We start from the raw sequence: 15,897 nt of genomic DNA on the forward strand, positions 1-15,897 counted from the left end.
AAGCCCAAACTAGGTTATGGAGGAGTTGGCTTGATATGTGTAAGCAATCTGAAAATGTGTAACTGCCTCACAATCACATTCAGGTATGACCTTGAAAGACACTGGAGTGAGAGAATCTTCCCAGTAGGCAGAACTGAGAGCAATGCACCCGGTCATCCACTTTGCAAGGAAGAGCAGGTGGTCAGAGGGGTGAGAATGTAGACACACTCCTGGGCAGCACCAAATGGTTTGTCCTGAACGTGGGCCTGGAATGAAAATGCCTGAAACATCAGAGGAAAACAGGTCTGGGAAGAATCATGAATTTGAACAAATAGAAGTGGACACAAACTTGACTATAGACCAATGGATGGGTAAATTAAATTGAATACTACAAAACAAAAATCCAAATTAAAAATTGTATTAAGTGCAATATTCATCAGTTGGAGCTTTGAGAAAGACTAATTTGGAATATAAAAAAGATAACACTTTTGACATTGGTATTTTTGCATGAATGTATTGTGTTAAAGCAATTGTCAAAAATTAACTTATAATTTTTTTCATAACAAAAGATTATGTATAAAGTACATTTTCAAGATCACTAAAAGAAAAAAAAGAATGTGTTAGAAAAAGTTTTAAAGAAATCATAAAATACCCTAATGGTCTTCTAATGATTTTGAAGTATATACTATTTCTTAATTTCAGAATTGTCAGTCTTAATAGCATAATTAATAATGTATTTTAAGTACCCTGAGAAAGGGCTTGTAAACATTATGGATTTTCACAAAGGTGACAATTTATTATAGTTTAATTACTTTGTAGATGCTTATAGACAGAGCTCCCGCGACGCTGAACCTCTGTGACGTTAGGCAGGACTTTAAACTGTTCTGTCATAATCTTTTGTCAACATGGAGATGAAATAAACAATTGAGATCTAAACAAGATTATACAGCTCAAAAGAAATATTTCCCAAGAGGCTTATCTCCTCCACTGCACATAATCTTTGCATTTCCATTTAGAGCAGCACCTTCTACCGCCACCATCCTCTTCCAATTAAAACAGGATTTTTAAAAAATGGAAATTTTTAAGTTTCAGCATTTTATTTTTAACTTAACTTTTTTAAAAAGTTCTTATTAAAGCAGAGGTTGGGTTTTGGGGGCCGGGTTGGGGGGGTATGTGCTTTTTTAGGAAAAAAGTACCTGTTTTACCAGAAATCAAATTATGTGCAGGCCTAAGTCTACAGGTATCTTGGTTTAATCTGCTTGCCTTTCTCAAGGGGATTAGATGAAAGGCCTACTCTCCTCATTTGGCCTGTGTTGCTCAGCTCTGTTGACGAGGATGAATCTAACCTTCATCTGCCTCTTCTTATTATCCTCCTATTGCTTTCCTACCTCCTTTGCTTAAACAAAGTCCTTTGCCAGCAGCTGCTGTTAAGTACCAGAGGTTGGGAATATTGCCCCTCCTCTCTCAGTACACTGGAGCAGGGAGCAGATGATGTTCAGTATCACTGTTAAATATGATGCTGACTTTACACAAAAGTGACAGAATAGAATCCTCTGTCAAGATCACAACGTCTTAGAATATTTTTGTAAAGGAAAAATAAATAAAATTGATTTTATCCAGCCTCGTGGGTAATTTAAAAATTTTAAATGACATTTAATTTTAGGACAGTGATTATCCTGATGTTATTCAAATTACTCAGAATATTCTGCAATATGACAATATGCTTTAAGTAAAATTAGTATACTCCCATTTGCTAAAATCTACAAATATCATTTGCAGTTGGCAGGCTATCAGACATATTTTTAATTAGCATATAGGTTGATTGGCTTAAGTTATCTGTGGACAATAAGTTTATTGACATCTACTTTCAAAATTTTAATGAATGGTTTCATACAATTTTATACCTGAAATTAGTCATTTAAATTTCTTTTAGAAATAAAAAGATGAAAAATCTGTATGAGAGAAACTCGTTTAATAATATGTGCATTTAAAATGCAGAGAAAAACATTGCTGTGTTTTTTTGAGAAATTAATTTTTAAGTGACATTTTGTATTTCAGAATACCTAAATCAGGAAAAAGACCTCTAACCTTTGTTTCTCTATTAGGAAATAACATCTGAATGTCCCCACGATGAATTTAAACAAAAATGTGAAAAGAGCAAAGGGCAACTAATGGTATATCATGAAATCATGGGTGAAATGTTAACCAAGGCAAATTTGTAGTGAAGATATGTGGTGACTGGGAAAATACATAGCAAATGTGTATGTAAGATGGTGGTAAGCAGGAAAAAAATGTGATTGCCTGTGGAGAAGTAATCCTAATTGTGAGATATTATACATAATTGATGATTTATTCTCAGCAAAAGCATTGATAAATATTTCCCATATGTCATCTCATTAAATTTTCACATCGAATTACAAAAGAAAAATAAAATAAATAAACTAAGAATGAGGGAATTTAAGTAAAACATCCATGTTCCCAGAATAGTTTTGAAGCCATGATTCACTCTAGATTTATTTAACTACCCAGTGTATGCTTATAACTCTGATATTTCACTTCTTTCCTCTGCACCACACTGTCTTCTACTGCATGAATCAATTACATGTATGTTGATAGAACAAAGTAGAATAAATATTAATATAAGCCCAGATTTTTAATATCTAGATTTTTTATAGTTTGGGAAAATGAATTTGCACCAGCAACCTAAATTCAACTCCACATATACTTTCCCTATTTTTTTTAATGCAACAAATGTGACTTCATTTCATGCTGCCTACACATCACATGGATTCCTGCAGCTGAAAGCAGACTAGAGTGAAACATAATTATGCTGGATTATAATCTTTTTTAAATTTGTAATCATCAAATTGAAGTTGATAATGTCTGTTAAAGATGACATTTTCCTAGTCCCTACTCTCCAAGATAACTTTATACTCTCCCATTTTATTTTCTCCTTTCTACAAACTTAGATAATATTTTTTTTTTTTTCTAATTCCAATGCTTAACTGATATTTTTGCTTCTTATTCCACAGTGGGGGGAAAAAAAAAAAAACAACAACCACAAGGAGTTAGAAGAGAGTTTTTCAGAGATTCATTACAACATCTAGGAATTAATTCACTTCTATTTGTAGTTGGGTTTCCCAGGTGGCTCAGTGATAAAGAATCCACCTGCCAAGCAGGGGATGCAGGTTTGATTCCTTGGTCAGGAAGATCCCCTGGAGGAGGAAATGGTACCCCACTCCAGTATTCTTTCCTGGAAAATGCCATGGACAGAGGAGCCTGGTGGGCTACACACAGTCCATGAGGTCACAAAGAGACACAATTTAGCAACTAAACAACAACAAATTGTAGTCATACTTAACCTTTCATATATTATTATGAATGAATTATCCAAGTTCCTATCAAAAGCAATCATTTTTTTTTTTTTAAACACATGATCGAATACTCTTGTTTTAAATGTAACACCATAGTGATTTTCCTCTCTTTCTCACATCATGAATTTTCTCCATACTTTCTGGATCAATATGGTTAGTATACCAACATGCTTTGACTTCTTTCTTTAAAAAGCCCACCTCCAGTACTAGTCCATGCTCTTTTTCCTATTCACTATTTCTTGAGAGATCAAGTGTTTGTCCTTGTCATTTCACGGAAACTAATCTCTGCTTTTCTACATCTGTTGGTCAATTCTCAGTCCACATCTCCCTTGCTTTAGCAGCATTTTTAGTAGTCGTTCAATCTTTCCTCCTTGAAGCTCTTTCCTTAGCAAAAAATATTACACTCTCCTGGTTTAACTTCTAATTTACCTGGTGGTTTTCTTTTTCATTTGCTGATTCCGCCTAATTCTCAACACTGAGTATATTAGGACTCAGTCTTTGGATTTCTACATTACTCTTGTTCTACATTATGGATGGAGGAAAGTCAAACTTAAACTGGAATTATTCATGATAATGGATAATATAGACATTAAATGGAAACATATAGACATTAAAAAAAAAACTTTAGTATTAATTGCAAGGAAAAAATAAACTTGGAACCATTATTAACAATTCATCAATTACCAACTATAATATAACTGTATTTAATGATTTTCTACAATTAAAATTTAGAGTTAAATAATTAAAACTTATATCACATGTTTAACATATTTAATTGGATACTACTTTTTGGCTTCTAAGATTCTACCTAAACATATCTATGGCATATAATTCATATGCTATAAAAACATTTACACAGATATGTATAACCATGTTTCTTATCTATATTGTTCATTGTTCATATCATTTTCATGTCAGAATTTAATTTAGTGGAATATTTTGAAAACATACTTAATGAATATTTAAATGTGATTTCAATAACTCACTCAGCATATAGTAAGTTAAACAAAAACATTTGTCAGTGTAATAAAACAACCTCAAAGTAAGTGCTACCATATTTTAGCCATGATTTGGGTTGGTCTCTATTTGAGATTATCTAATTAGGTATGTATAATAATATAAGTAAAATGCGAGATGATTAGAAATATAATGGGGAAAAATAAAATTGTTTTTCCCTAGAATTATCTCCCAAAGATATTACTTCTTAAAATGCACAATTATAAGACTAAAGAACATGACAAATGGTCTCATATTGAATGCTCTGTGGAAGACTGAGATAATAGCAGAATTAGGTGTCAATCTTATATACAAACATGTCAATGAAATTGGTTTATATATTGATTTAGCAAAGCTAATTTTGCTTTATATTTTAATGAATTTACATTAATGCTGCTTATATTATAATTAATGATTACATTAATGCTGTTGATAGATAGCTTCAACTTAATTTCCACTAATATCTTTAATATGGGTTTTTAATAAGTCAGTTCTTCCCATACCCAATCTGTATGACTAAATCATTAAATCAGATTCATAGTTTATTTCATTAAGCTTAAAATTTCCTCCTATTATTTTAGTTTATTTAAAAATTTTATTTTATTTTTTTTTTATTTTTTATTTATTTATTTATTTATTTTTTATTAGTTGGAGGACAATCACTTCACAACATTTCAGTGGGTTTTGTCATACATTGATATGAATCAGCCATGGATTTACACGTATTCCCCATATTTAAAAATTTTAAACATAAATTTACCAGTCTACATAATAACTCCTTCTTACTCCATATTAATTACATACGATAATCCTACCTTTTACATTATCACCTTCAATACAATTTAGTAGGAAACTGCCAAGGTGGACTAGTAAATATCTCAAGCAAAGCTTGTCCAGATTAAAGCTTTAATATTTCAAAGATTGAAATCTAGTTAATTGTAAAATTTTCTAACTTGAGTTTCTCCTTTCTAAATTTAAGCTACTGTATAATCAATAATCCTAACTAAAATGAAATACAAATTATTTTGGCATAACTTGTTCCTTGTGTCTTCCCAGGTGGCACTAGTGGTAAAGAACCCACCTACCAGTGCAGGAGACATTGGATCCCTGGGTTGGGAAGATCCCCTGGAGGAGGGCATGGCAACCCACTCCAGTATCTTGCTTAGAGAATCTCATGAACAGAGGAGCCTGGTGAGCTATACTTCATAGTGTCGCAAAGTGTTGGACATGACCAAAGCAACTTAGCATGCATGCACATACAACTTGTTCCTTAAAGAAAAACTATTATCTATAGTTTTTACAAGTACTTGTATACTATTTATAGATTTGTTGAGTCATTTATCCTCAACAAAATATAGTTACCACCCACTAGGTGTGAATTTCTACTCTAGGTACAAAAGAGGTCCTCTCATCATTTACTTGATCCTCTAAACTGCAAGTGGTAGACAGAAGATATTTTGACCCTAAAAATCACCCTCATAATGGTATTTTTGAAAAGTCTTAATATTCATTTGGCCAAATTTATTGGTTTATAGCTTTTATTTTTCTTACAAATTCTTACTTTGAAATAAACCCTTTCATTTTGTATATTACTCTTAACTCTTGATTACCTATATAAGTTTCACAATTCTCCAACCTTGGGTATTTTTCCTAAAAGTAAGATAAACTTTAGTAAGTACACAAGTCTTTAGTCAAAAAATTCTATATTATAGTTTTTATTGAATTATTGTTCATCATCACATGTGAAATAAGGACACTAGCAGTAATTAGGGAAAGAATAAATATGGAAAAAAAAAAAGGTAGCATACCTTTCTCTCAATGTTTGAAATGGAATAATTTGCATTAAACAAAAATAATCTGTGTATTTCATATATTTTGAAGATCTGTGCCCTGTTTAACAAAATAGAGCTGGTTTGGACTAATAACAAAAATAATAGCTATTATTATTATTATAATCCATGGCTGATTCATATCAATGTATGACAAAACCCACTGGAAAAAATAAAATAAAATAAAATAAAATAAAAATTATTATTATTGCTATTATTTTTGTTAAACATTAAAGGTTTTGTTACCATCAACACTCACTTTATTCATTAGACTGATTAACTGTATAACATCCTTCACAACCATAAAGTAGTGAGAGGAGATTCACACAGATATAGGATATGACTCATCTCTTCTGTTGAATATACTCTGAAAGTGAATACTGGAATTTAAAACCTGCATTTCTACAGAGATTTCCCAGTGAAATGAAGTTTAACAATGATTGCTGAGTGCCCCCTAAATTGGGTTGTACCTCACTAATGACTAGAGAATGATCTTTAAAATACTCCTACTAAAATTATTCCAAGACCCCAGGGGTACAGTTTCTAATGTAATTAAATTGTATTTCAGTACAAAGAAATTATTTTCCTTCACAATTTTTGAAACCACCTGCTACTGCAGTTGAGCTTATTTGCCTTTATTTTTCTTTCAAGAAGAATATACTATCCATTGCCATCACAGGGAACCCCTAAGTACATATTTAACCTGTAAGTGTGATCTTTTGTTAATTTTGCAGATGATAGTTGTTTAGTTTTGCTTTCTGTTGCAAAGAAACTTGTCCTCTAGCTGAAATGACCAGAGTAACATGAAAAGCTGGAGGCTGCTAGGTAGGTGAGCATCTGAATTAGGATGTAAGTGGTGCAGAAGCTGGAAGAGAAGCAGTATCTGGTGTAATAGAGCTGAGCAATGACATAGCTGCCAGAAAAGCCATACCTGGTGGGAAGGGCCAAAGGTGAATGGGTGAGAACTATCTAGAATATTGGGTGCAGAAAAGAAAAGAGTGTGCAATTTCATGAGAAGAATGATTATAAAAGAATGAAAAAGGTTATTTTGTGAGGAGAATGAAAATATCGATTGTCTAAAATTTTATAACAGTCGTAATTAGTGAGGCTTTTTCTGCTGTCATGAAATTAGAAGCACCTGCGGTTACCGGTAATAACAACTCCTGACCCGAGTATGTCAGATAGATTTTCCAAGTACTGAAAATTACTGTTTTCATGGAGAACTGCAACTGTTCAGGAATGGAAAAAAAAAAAAAAAAAAAAAAAAAACCTTTTCTGTAGGATTCGGAAGAGTTTGAATTGTTGATTTTTAATATGTTTGGTGATTTTTCATATCACTGAAGACAAATGCTTATGTCTAGATAATGAAATTTGCTTACAATCTAACAATTTTTAGTATCTGGGAGAAAATAATCTGATCAATAATCTCAAATTGGATCACTGGCTTTCAAAGACGCATTGTTTTCAATGTTTCAAAATAATGTGAGTTCATATTAACCATTGTTGTTGGATGGAAGGAGCAAAAAGTGCCTATAGAACTGAGAAGGTATTTTGAGACCAAAAGAGAAGACAGGTCGCTCCATGTAATCCTTGGTCAGTTTATTGTAGGGTAATTTACAGGGTATGATTGGATTGTTGACAATCAAGATGTATTCACAGCTGCATTCTGCACTGCTGAGGGGCCATCAGGACAATTGTACAGCTAACCTAGCATATTGAGGTATGTGCTTGAAAACAGGAAGTGTATTGCTAAGTCAAGATTTAGTCAAGTGCATTGCTAACTTAAGACAATTTTATAGTTAACCTAGGACATGGAGGTATGTGCTTGAAACAGGAAGTGCATTGCAAAGTCAAGATTAATACTAGTCTCCTGGGTACTGAGAATACCTCAGCAAAGGTCTTCATCGTTGTTTGGAGACCAGTACAGTATAGACCTAAAAATCATGAAACAGTATCTATGGACTTCTCTGACAGCTCGGTTGGTAAAGAATCCACGTGCAATGCAGGAGACAGAGGTTCAATCCCTGTGTCAGGAAGATCCCCTGGAGAAGGAAATGGCAACCCATTCCAGTATTCCTGCCTGGGAAACCCCATGGACAGAAGAGCCTGGATGGCTATCAACCATGGGGTCGCTAGAGTTGGAAACAGCATAGTGACTAAACCACTGCCACCATCAGCTACAAAGAGGCTTCCCAGCCGGCACAGTGGTAAAGAATCTGCCTGCCAATGCAGGAGACACAAGAGACAACGATTTGATCCCAGGATCGGGAAGATCCCCTGGAGTAGGAAAGGGCAACACACTCCATTATTCTTCCCAGGAGAAGTCCATGGACTAAGGAAGCTGGAGGACTACAGTCCATGGGGTCTCAAAGAGTCAGATATGACTGAGCACGCAACACTCACTCATAAGCCATATTAAATTCAGACTATGTTTTGTTAATGTTGATATTTATTATTCTTTATTGAAAAATGTATTTCCTAACACAATCAAATGAAAATTCAAGTAGGGAGATAATTAATTAAAAAATGTAATTTTTAAATTATGACTGAAAATAATCAGAAATTTGAAAGGCTATGTATAGCAGAAATGAGTGAATACAGTTATCCAGGTAACTGACTCATTCTTAGTTTATCTATTTGAGATAAGTGTATTCAGCACCTAATGTTGAATTGGCAGACATGGCATTGACAAATCTGACAAAGAACTTTGTCTTCAGATATCTTACATAATATAGTCATTACATATTTCTGACATCTTAGTTACATATTACATTAAATATTAAGATCATAACTTATTTAGCAGATATATGTTTGGCTTTGCAATATAAAAGCTTCAAAAATTACTGTTAGAACATTTATATGACCCCAAAATATTTTATACTTTGAGTGTGGTGGTAGTTAAATAGGTGTATATACTTCCCAAAAGAATTCAAAATATATAATTAAATTTTATAATTAAACTGGACAATTCAAACTGGGGAATAAAATTCATATTATTGTATATAAATTATATCTTAGTAAAGTAGGTTTTAAATGCTTGAAATACATACTATAGAAATTACTTCTATGCACATACCTAAATTTCACAAGTGTATATATGAAATATACTCTTTCTATGAAAGAGTAAGTAGGAAATGTGACTTGATATATTTTGGGAACTCTAGGTTGAGGGTTGGTATATTTGTTGTATTTTAGGAATGTCATTTTTACTCAAAATGAAGTTATTTCATCTCTAGCCTTCAGATTCCCAGGATGACAATACTGTTGTCACTAATAGATGGCATAGGGACTTTGGATGATTTAAATAAAAGTAAATTCTATTGCCTTGCTATAAGTTAATTTACCTCTCTTTGGAGCTTTCATTTTTTGGAATAGTTTATAAAAAGACCATTTGTTTTGCAGTTAAATGAAGAGAAATAAAAATTAGTTTGTCTTATGCTTATGTGACACTCATTAAGTTCTCAGTGATAAGATTTAGAACCAGAAAAGCACATATTCTAACTGTGATTAATGACAGAATCAGTTAGAAAGAGAATTTATAGCTAAAGCCTCAGAGAGCAGTTATCTATATCTGTGCCACAAATTATAAGTGGTTGGGAATAAGAAAATATCAGAGAGAAAAAAGGAGGAACAAAGGCTATTCATTCCACTTCTTTTGACTGAATCAAACTGGGCCAGAGGCAGAATTATCACCACTAACCTGAGATAGAAATGATTCAAATGGCACACTGCTCACAAATAAAATAAGACGGCAAATGTGTTTCTGCTGTTTAAGATTGCTTTAAATGGTACAGTAAAGCCCTTTATGTTATAGTTAGAAAATAGAAAATAAAGGTGGTGGTGTGTCTGTCATGGTAGAATATAGAGAGGACAATTAGTATGAGTAACTTAAGCAAACATGGTAACATATGAAATTATGATTTCTATTAAAATAGATCTTTTATTGCCCCTCTTTGTCTATACATTGCTACTTTCTCTTTGTATCTCTTTATACCTATTCTTGGGCTTCCCAGGTAACTCAGCTGGTAAAGAATCCACCTGCAATGAAGGACACCCCAGCTCCATTCCTGGGCTGGGAAGTGCCCCTGGAGAAGGTATAGGCTACCCACTCCACTCCAGTGTGCTTGGGTTTCCCTGGTGGCTCAGAAGGTAAAGAATTCACCTGTAATGCAGGAGTCCTGAGTTTGATCCTGAGTTGGGAAGATCCCCTGGAGGAGGGCATGACAGCCCACTTCAGAGGAGCCTAGTGGGCTACCGTCCATGGGGTTGCAAAGAGTCAGACACGGCAGATCAACTAAGCACAGCACATAACAATATATGCAGAGAGTAAGCCTGTATCTAAAGTGTAGACTGCATTCTATATTTTTACTTAAATTTTATTTACTAATTTGTGTCTCAATACCTGACTTATCAGTTTACAAAATAACTCCATTTTATAGATATCTTCTACCAAAATGATAGCAAACAACTTTATAAAACATTGTCATACTGTAGAAAATGTTTTAAATATTTGGGGCAATAGGTGGGGAAACAATGGAAACAGTGACAGACTTTATTTTCTTGGGCTCCAAAATTACTGCAGATGGTGACTACAGCCATGAAATTAAAAGATGCTTGGTCCTTGAAACAAAAGCTATGACCAACCTAGAGAGCATATTAAAAAGCAGAGACATTACTTTGCTGACAAAGGTCCATCTAGTCAAAGCCTATGGTTTTTCCAGTAGTCATGTATGGATGTGAGAGTTGGACCATAAAGAAACCTGAGTGCCAGATAATTGATGCTTTTGAACTGTGGTGATGGAGAAGACTCTTGAGAGTCCCTTGGACTGAAAGGAGATCCAACCAGTCAATCTTAAATGAAATCAATTCTGAATATTCATTGGAAGGACTGATGCTGAGCAGAAGCTTCAATACTTTGGCCACCTGATGTGAAGAATTGACTCATTGAAAAAGACCCCAATGCTGGGAAAGATTGAAGGCAGGAGAAGAAAGGGATGACAGAGGATGAAATGGTTGGATAGCATCACAGAGTCGATGGACATGAGTTTGAGCCAGCTCCAGGGGTTGGTGATGAACAGGGAAGCCTGGTGTGCTGCAGTCCAAGGGGGTCGCAGAGTCGGACACAACTGAGCAACTGAACTGAACTGAGTAAACTTTCATTCCCAACATATTATATTAAAAATAAGTAAATTAGTCTTACCTATTACTCAAAATTAAAATCTAGTTAATATCAGAACCAATATAATAACATGTAGCTGCAAAATATTGTGATTATGAAATTTTATATGCACACACATTATGTAAACAAAAATGTATTTAGCATATTGTGTGTATGATACCTGAAGGGGGTGTATTTTCTCAGTTTGTACACATGTTAATAAAATGTATGGGGACAGCAAGAGAGAATGGATAAAAGTAAAAATTAAATAGTGGCTTAGATTTCCACTCTAGATTTAATAGTTCTCACACATATCCCCAGATAGTTGATTATAAAAGACATAAAAAAGGAAGAGAAACGATGGGAAGGAACTGAAAATAAAATAAGAAGAAAGGCATAAATGAGAGAGGACTGAAAACAAAAGGACAATACAAAGTATGACAAAGATAAAAGAATGGATAATATGAGAAAAGGGAAACAGTTCTTGCAAAACAATTTTTATTGTCTGGCCAAGTATAATGTTGGCATCCAGTATAGTTATGTACTTTTATCTTTGACCCTGAGATTATGTCTGCCTGAGCACAGTAAAATCATAGCAATAACCACAGCTAATATTTAAACAGTATATCCTATTTAGCAAATGAATTTTTTAAAAATCTCCCTGCAGTGGATTTCATGTCATCTTAGAAAGAAACCAAATGACACACGAAAATATCTTAGACGGATGAATGGGTATTTGAGATGTTTGTTGTTTTGTTGATCTAAATATATTTGAGATGGTCATTTCTGCACAAATATCTCTGATGGCTTTACAGATTTTTAAGAAATTAAATAGTTTTTTAAATTAAAAGTATGAATGCCAATCTTTGAAATGCTTTTTTTTATAACCTTATTTACCTAGATTAATGAGGTAATACTATTTGGTTGAGAAATAAAAGAAATCATTGGTATAATATAATCTTTGTGTTTGAAATACTTTCTGCTTATTTTCTATATTTTCAGATATATGTAATATCACTTAAATTTGATATTTAAGATGGGCTTTTTTCCCCTCTTCTATAAGGCCTACTAGCCTAAATTAGTTATACTGATAACTTGATGAGAAGAAAAATAAGCAATATGTTCTAAGTATATGATACAGAAATTATAAAAAACGTTGGAATTCTTTTACATTATGCAAGAATGTATATGCAGATACATGTTTAATCTGTATAGTTTTGTATTTTTTATATAATTTAATTGAAGATAATCTTATTTAATGTGTAACTTTTGGACATCCTTTCTCATGATTACTTAATTTTTTATATAAACATATCATAAATAAATGAATGATTTTCATATTAAGACTGAAAGTAGAAAGGAATATACATAACAAATTACAGCAGTAGCTTTCAGTGACTGATGGGATTCTGTTGATTTGTTTTTATCCTTTTATATTTTTCCACATTTAAAGCTTTAAAATATAGTCAAAATCATTTTAATAAATTTCATTGCTATTTCCATATAAACAAAATTTATTAAAATATGACTATAATTTTTAGAACTACAGTAAAAAAGAAGCCAGCACCCATATTTGGGATTAAACTAGTCTAATGCTAAATTTTAATATGGAAAACGTGGTTTTTTTAGTATGTGGCACAAAGTTCTCAAATTAACATGACTGACTCTAGGGATGGGAGAAACAGAGCACAGAGCAAATCTTTTCAAACAAAATACCAACATCCCAAAGGATTACTTCTAGGCTTTATTTCTTTCAGTTTGTTGCTGTTGTCTACTATTATAATACAGATATACCTAGTAGTCGGTCCCAAATATACCAGCTAAAATACGGGTCGGGAAGATCCCCTGTAATAGGAAATGGCACCCCACTCCAGTATTCTTGTCTGCAAAATTCCATGGGTAGAGGAGCCTGGGGGCTTACAGTCCATGGGGCTGAAAAGTGTCAGACATGACTGAGTGACTGAGTACACACAAAAAAAGTTTATTAAAACTGAATAATTTCTGACTTATTATCATCAAATGCTTAAAAGTGCACAATTCAAATATACCGAAGAGGAATTAAAGACATATTTTTATAAAGGGCTAATCACTTGCATGGTTTAAACAACTAAAGTCTTTGGACTTGATGAAACATTTTAATGGTTGGGGAAATATCTACAAATTTAACTAACAGCAAACATGTATTACCACTTTTCTACATTTATGTAGCATATAAGTACATGCAAATAGAATTGACATCTTCAGGAATGGATTATTTTAGGAAAAAATTATGGTGGATGAAATGGTCAAGATATTAAAATGTATGGTAGTAAATGCTTTACCATCTCCTCTCCAGCTGTTGTCTTCCAAAAATTATCAATGCCATAAGAAACCTAGTATCATTAGATGAGGCCTTAGATTATCTGTATAAATGTTTATCCTTTATAAAAGACCATCTGATTTTCTTCAATGATATCTCTGCTTTTCCTGTGAGTATGACATTTTTTGATATATTCAAAGATAAAAAGACCAGTCCCCCACTGGAGAGTTATTTCTACATTGTCTGAACAGTAGAGGAATATTGATCTGTCCAGACACTTGAGTCCAGTTTTACCTACTAGTAGAAATATCCTTTGGCAAGTTACAATTTGGGTACAAAGTCTCTCACAGGATAATCAACCATATATGCACATTAATAAGTCACATTACAGTGCATTTCATCTAATCCACCCTTATTATTTCAGAGGTGCAGGCTCAAAGGACGAATGCCCTTGTTTGCTGAAATGCAAAGCAATAACCCCATGGGTCCCCCTAACATTGTTAAAACACTTAAAACGTCTGTGTAACCAGTAACCATGGAGACTATCTCCACGGAAACAATGTTCTCAAATTAGATGTGAAAAGAGGTCAAGTAGAGAATTGTACTTTCCTTCTTGTTTTACCTTTCTAGACTGCAGATAGGAAACCAAGGCAAATTGTCTTCTAACAATGAAGGATAATATTAATTGAGCATAAACAGAATTCTGTTGCCCTAGAAAGTGGGTCTTCAATTAAAAATTTCAAGAAAACTTCTTTAATATTTACATATTCCAAGTGAACTGTTATATATTTCATACTGTGGGATTAATAATGTTAATTCTCATTCACTTGAAAATTAAGACAATATAAAGTCAAATCAATGTTAAACAGATACCTAGAGATAAAAATTGTATCTATCAAAAATCAAAACTAAATTTTGCAAGTAAATAGATCTCAAATCCTTTGCTGCAGAATATCTACTTCTCTAATGATTAAAATATTTTCTAATTCTTAGAATACTATTTAATATTATAATTTTAACATGGCACTGATATTAATAAGTAGTTTTTGAATCTTTGAAAATAACCCAAGTTTAAAATTTCTCCCTAAAGTATTTTAAAAGTTCTTTTTTGTCATCTAGCCATGAATATTAAGTTCTAACAAACCACAAAAGGATCAAATCACCCCATATCCAAATATAAACAGATATTGGTGAAAGATGCCAGATCTGTGCAAGATTAAATCTTACAACCATATGCTTTATTAACAACAGATGTGGCATTTAACAACTGTGATTTAATTAGCTTCAAAACACACATTAATTCCCCTATCAAACCACCATATATATTAACATACAGATGAACTAGTGCCCTAGGTCTATTCTGTTTTCCAAATAGTTATTCTAACTGCTGACAATTCTAATTGCTCTGAATATCTTCATTTCCCTCATCCAAAACATAGTGTAATTTAACTTTATTCTTTAGATTTCAGGTAACCAGGGCTGAATTTGTTTGGATTAATAAGTTATAAGAATATCAAAATTGTATCATGAAAGAGTTCTTAGGAACTATATCAATACATCCTAAGATAGTCAATAAAATATCAAGCTGTAATATTTTTTAAATAGAGTACTTTAAAATGGCATAACCATAACTTTAGAAGATATGTGTATGTATGCATGCTAAAGATTCAGTATTAAGCCTGTATATTAAGTGATCACATACAGCCCAAACACTGAAATAAAATATGCTTCTAAAACAATAGTATCACAACAGTCAAACTGCTTTAATAAAGGAGCATTTGAGACAAATATGTGCTTATGACTACAAAACACACACACATAGTCAAAATGGACAGTAAAATAAATAAATAAGTAAATAGGACCAAGATATTAAAAGAGGATGGATCAATTAGACCTTAAGGATGTGAACTGAAGTGAGGGTTAGATTCAAGTTGAATTTCCTATTAAAACAGTCGGAAGGTTTATTTTAAAATATGCAATAAATGGGCATTTACAAGAATGTCAGGATACATAAACATTGGTTTTATTGAACTAAATTTTTAGATCACTTTACTTTAGAGAAGGAAATGGCAACCCACTCCAGTACTCTTGCCAGGAGAATCCCATGGATGGAGGAGCCTGGTGGGCTACAGTCCATGGGGTCACAAAGAGTCGGACACGACTGAGCGACTTCACTTCACTCACTTTATAATACAAAAATATACCTGTAACTACAAATGCATTTAGTATCATAAAAGTAAAAAATAAATTTCATGTGTGATG

The sequence above is a fragment of the Dama dama genome, chromosome 19 (assembly GCF_033118175.1).
Source record: "Dama dama isolate Ldn47 chromosome 19, ASM3311817v1, whole genome shotgun sequence".
Taxonomy (NCBI): Eukaryota; Metazoa; Chordata; class Mammalia; order Artiodactyla; family Cervidae; genus Dama; species Dama dama.